Below are 6,171 nucleotides of genomic sequence, written 5' to 3' on the forward strand. Positions count from 1 at the left end.
GATTTCAATTGAATAATTTGATCTTCATTTGAAAAGATATTCACATTATCACTTGTAAAAGACATTGCCAAACAAAAACACCTTTAGTAACCACAAAAACATTTATGATGAAAACATATGTTAATCATATATGATTTAAAACACTATAATGTAAAATATAACTGTTCATAATATATAATAATCACATGTGATTGAATATTTTTGTATATATAAACTGTTGTAATCATATGTGATTAAAACACAATGTGGGATGTTTAAGTGTCTATTAATATGTGATCTAATATGTGATCGAAGTCTAAAATATTTTAATCATAGATGACTAAAATATTTAGTAGTATAATAACTAAGCATACATTGTTAATAACATATTCTAATCACATGTGACTGAAGTACTATGTTTTTTAAAATATGACAATCACATATTTTTTAGAATGTTTTAGGTTTTTCTACAATTATAATTAGAGATTTGTAGAGTCGTAATTAGTAGATAATAACAAAACATTTACAATGGAGTTTTAGATCTAAAAAAGCAAAAATAAACACTCAAAAATAAAAAATAAAAAGAATAAAAATAAAAAAATCAATAATAGTGAAAATTGAGTATTATCGAACTCAAATCATTGAATAAACGTTTTGATTCCTACAACAAATGATTTTTTTAAAATACGAGTGTTTAATGTCGATTTTTAAAAGCTGGAAATATGTATACTTTTACATTTTGATCAACGATCTGTTAAAGCTAATTAAATTTACCGATATATGCTCTAATGTCCGAAAATAGATGAGATTTAACAATCAATGTTGTATTTGCTTCCTTCTATAAGAACTGTTGAAGATAACCATAAGAAAAATGCAATTTTGGAAGGGAAACTTCATAAGCCAATACAAATCAACAAGATGATTTGAAAGTGTGATAGTGAATGAGAAGATGTGATCGATGCTAATGAATATGTCGTTTATAAGAGGCAAAATTACCTTACTAACCTTGACGATAAAAAGATGTGCATGTGTTTTTAGAATTGGTTGGGTGAGAATTGTGTTAGAGGAAATAAGTTTTACATTGGAGATCTGAATACCACTTGGATCGTATGAACACTTTCGGAACTGATATTTCTACCCTATGCCTGGGTTACAAGAAATTCAGCCTATGATAATCCAACAGGACACTTACGATTCTAGGCACAAAAATCATAAGCCAAATTACTAGAAGGATTCTGTGTTTGGTTGAAGAAAACGAGAGCTAATAATTTTCATGTCCCTTTCTCAAAGAGAATATTCGTTTATATAAAATAAACAAAATTAGGGTTGACACTTGGCCGTCATCTGTTTCTTTGGTAACAAATCAAGAGTATCCAAATTAATTAGGAAACAAATCAAGGGAATCCAAATTAATGAGGAAACATATCCGAAATTAATGAGGAAATCAATAGTTACCAAAATTGATGAGATTTGTCAATTTTACCATAATTACCCATCTTTTAAATTAGTTAGGAGAATCGCGAATTTAATGGCATAATCAATGGTTACCAAAATTGATAAGATTTATCAATTTTACCATAATAACCCATTAGAATTCATTTTTCCATAATATAACTAATTCAAATTTCCGAAGACCTTTTTGGGGCATTGTTCCTGCGTTTCTTTCGTACCAGCTTATAATTCGATCTTATACAAGCGTGTACTCCGAACAAACCAGTTCATATATTAGAGTACAAATTATGAAGCCTCTTAGCTCACATGTTAGTTCCAATTATATAAAATGACATGGTGACACTAAAATCACCAATAATCCTCCCCCATTTTAGTGTAACCCTTGAACAAACATAACCTTATCAAAATAAGCTAAAATAGTACATAATGAAAATATTGAAACGATTGAATTTCCAATTAGTATCATGCACTTGCAAATACTCGAGAATCAGGGTGTTCTAAGAATTGAACCCATCAACCCATTTGAATACCAAAAAGTAAAATACATACTAGTTTATTGACTTTATAGCAAAGTACAACATGAAACTATTATAAAGTCGTGTGTCCCAATCCTCTCATGATTGTATCAAGGTCAAGTCCACAACCTCTTGAAATGTGGCTACATTTCACAATCACGTAGGTAACTCCTTTCCATGTATATGCACATACATTTATCAAAGGAATTATTAAGAAGTTAAACTTCAACCTGGCTAACTTGCAGAACCGAATACATACCTGGGATGAATACTTCATGTGTTCCAATCTATAAGTATGAGCTTTCCACATTGAATTCAACTCCTAACATTATATTAGGAGGGAACTGGGTGTCTCATCATTACATAATTAAATGGACTTTAATCCTATCCTAATTACATACTTGTGCACTGAGTCTCTTGTTAGACCTTTAGTCAAGTGATCTGCCAAATTTTGTTGCAATTTCACAAACTCAACCGAAATCACACCATTCATGATTTGTTTTGTAATCATACTATGTCTAACACCTAGGTGTCTATACTTGCCATTATACACTTGCAATATGCCTTAGCCAAACTGGTTGCACTATCACAAATGATTGAAATAGGTGCTATCGGTTTAGACCACAAAGGAATCTCATAGACTAAATTCCTTAGTCACTCTGCTTCTTTACCAGCAGCTACTAACGCAACAAAATCAGATTTCATTGTTGATTTTGTAATGCAAGATTGCGTCTTGGAAGCCCAAGAAATGTCACCTCCCCCAAGCAAGAATACCCAACCAGAAGTTGAGGAATGGCCCTTCATGTTGGTTATCCAACTTGAATCCGAATAAACTTCTAAAACCGAAGGACTTCCCAAGTAACTCAAACCATAATTCATGTTTCCTTTGAGATACTTAAACACTTTATTTACTGCTTTACAATGTTGAGCACTAGGATTATTAGTGTACCTGCTTAACTTACCCACATCGAAAGCAATATCAGGTCTGTTACTTGCCATGGCATACATCAAGCTACCAATAGCCTTAGAGTATTCCAATTGTGAAATGGGAGCACCATTATTTGGCATTTATTTCACACTTGGATCCATATGAGTACTCACAGGAGAACAATCAGTAAAATTAAACCGCATGAGAATTTTCTCAATATAATGACTTTGAGTCATCACCAAACCTTTGTTCATCCTTTTAATTCTTATTCCAAGAATTACATCAGCTTCTCCTAAGTCTTTCATATAAAACTTATATGATAGGAATTTCTTTGTTTCATCTACTTGATTTTGGTTGGTACCAAAAATCAACATGTCATCTACTATAAACACATTTGTCACATTGTTTTGTCTTGAAACCAGAAGACAAAATAACCTTATCAAAATTTTGATGACATTTCTTAAGGGCTTGTTTTAGCCCATACAAAGATTTGACAAGTTTACAAACCATATGCTCTTACCCGGCATAACGAAACCTTCTGGTTGTTTCATGTAAACTTCCTCACCAAGATCACCATTTAAAAAAGGCTATTTTCACATCCATTTGGTGAATAACCAGATTGTGGATGCTTTCCAAGGCAATCAACAACCTAATAGTATAAATACGTGCAACTAGAGAATACGTATCAAAATAGTCAATATCGGGTTTTTATCTAAAACCTTGAATGACTAATCGGGCTTTGAATTTGTCAACAGTCCCATTAACATTCATTTTTTTTTGAAAATCCATTTGCAACCAAGTGGTTTAGAACCCGGAGGCAAATCAGACAACACTCATGTGTTGTTCTCAAGGATTGATGACATTTCATCATTAATTGCTTCCTTCCAAAAGGCACTATCATGAGACTACATGGCCTCTTGATATGTATTAGGATGATCTTCAATACTATATCAATAAAAGTACTCAAGATTAATTTCATCCCTTGAACCTTCCACCAAATACAGTTGGAAGTCGGATTCGAAATTTTTTGCAATTTGGCCTCTTTTGCTTCTACGAAGCTCTTGTGGTTCTTGCACATTACCACAATATTGACTTTCTGAATTTTACACTTTATTATTACTAAAAGTCAGATCCTTAGGCCTTTGAATCAATGAAAACGCATCTCAACAAAAATTGCATCTCGTGATTCGATAACGATGTTAATCGAAACCAAATCATTAGGTTCTATTACATAAAACCTATATGCCTTAGAATGTTCATGTTGGGTTTTGAGCAATCTAACACTCCTAAGTGTACATGCAACCCTAAATACCTTGGATCTATGTTTTCTCTGTTATACATGCAATTATGAACTTTCCAAGGTATTGTTCTATTCTAGCATACAAAACTTTGAATAACACAAGTTAGAATAACATACCTTTTGTTGGTGCTTGTCTTCATGAAGCTTGAGTGCCTAGTGCCCCAAGTGTGACACCTCAAATGGTTCACACAACACCATAAGCACTTGGAATAACTTAGAGAGAAATTAGAACACTTCAAGAATCGGCTTTCCCTCCATGCATATCATAGTCGCCGATTTTCCCAAGAAAGAGATCATTATATAGTGTGTTACAATTAGGGTAAACCCTAATTGTCATAGCTATCCATTTCCATGGATACATGGGTTCAAATACACCATGGAGCATCCAATGGGTTTTAGCCCAACTTGATAATCCATGGAGCATTACCCCACTATATAAGTATGGATGATTTACACAATCAACCCATATATTTAATTAGTCTTCTTTTGATCACATAATTAATTCTAAATTAATTATTGATCAATACTAATTAAATAATCTTATTAATATATTATAACTTATAATATATTAATAAACCTTAAGTGTTATTTCTCTCATTTTAGTCTATCCAAGTGCATGATGCCATGCAACCCAAATGGACCATGCCGGGTCGGGTCAAGTCTTACCAATTATAGTTATGGACTTAGACATTAATCCAACAGTCTCCCACTTGGATAAGTCTAAAACTATTATTGCAAGTATGACTTCAGAACCCGACTAGCAATCGTAGCTCTCAAAAGCTTCTATCGATCTCTGACCTTGTCGATGAACTCTGACCTCTGTCAATGACTTGTCCATTAAATAAGTGATCATATATTCCTCCATTCTAGATATCATATGGACTGAGACATGGATTATAATCATTCTCTCTGTCCATTTGTTGTTTCCTGATTTCTGATTTATGACGACTGACTAATTGAACAAATCAAATCAGTCCAGGCCCGGCCGAGCACTTACTTTTGTCATCACTAAATCATCGAGGGGCCCACAGATATCGCTTTTATCCCTTTGAGGGTAAAAGGAATGGATAAACTTTGACTCATATGCTTGTACTGACTACTTGTTGAATCATACACAAAGGCACGTTTTATAGCATCGAGTTACCAATGCGTTTTCGTATAATCAATGTATAACCAACTCATAGGCAACAACTCATATCTCTAGGTTTGAAGAATATAAGATATTATCGTCTCATGATAAAATCCATGAAGTGAATCCAAATGAGCGTGGGTTGAATCCAATACTCAACCCTTATGAGTACTCATGAATGTTGTAGCAACCATTGCATTATCTAAAGCACTTTAGACAAATCATACAAGCCAAATTCACGACAGTCTTGATTCATATCTACTTCCATCATATGACCGACTGTGGATGGTTTGAATAACTTGGTCATTCGGGAGAATGACCTAGTTATTCTGGAAGTCAAAACATGCAAAGTGAAACACAAAATAATACTAGTCCTATATGGCCTCAACACTTTGAGCGTAAATGAAACACCTTTTATCTAAGCACCATATTGATCACTCATTATTCATGTTTCGATTAATCAACTTAATACTTGAATTGAAACAGTAGTGATGCCATGCTCCAAGCATGCATACTATGTTTCTCTAAACAATAGCTATGCCATACTCCAAGTATGCACACTATGTTTACATATGGTCATCTCTTTGTGAAATGTATATCAATTGAACATGACTTCAATGATTCTCGTTTCACAATCCCAATACTTATTGTAAATGTAAGAATGCCAAGTTCTTGTCATTTACCGTAATCTATGCAATGATCCTCTTTTAATGATATTCACACAAGTCACAAAGACTTGGCAACAAACATTACAAAGTATTCCAATGGAAAGCAATTCCATGGAGACGAAGTCTCAAATTCAAAGTACATTCCTTTGAACATCCTTCTTTGCATTAAGTTCTTTAATCTTACACAGATTCAAAAATAA

At 33.1% G+C, this 6,171-nt stretch overlaps 1 pseudogene; it reads right to left on the reverse strand.

The window, feature by feature from the left end:
- Positions 1-2,600: 2,600 nt before the first annotated feature.
- Positions 2,601-3,014, reverse strand: LOC145095697 (secreted RxLR effector protein 161 pseudogene; annotated as a pseudogene).
- Positions 3,015-6,171: the final 3,157 nt, after the last annotated feature.

This window comes from Lactuca serriola, chromosome 3 (genome assembly GCF_051521515.1).
Source record: "Lactuca serriola cultivar US96UC23 chromosome 3, Lser_US96UC23_V15, whole genome shotgun sequence".
In the NCBI taxonomy this organism is placed as follows: Eukaryota; Viridiplantae; Streptophyta; class Magnoliopsida; order Asterales; family Asteraceae; genus Lactuca; species Lactuca serriola.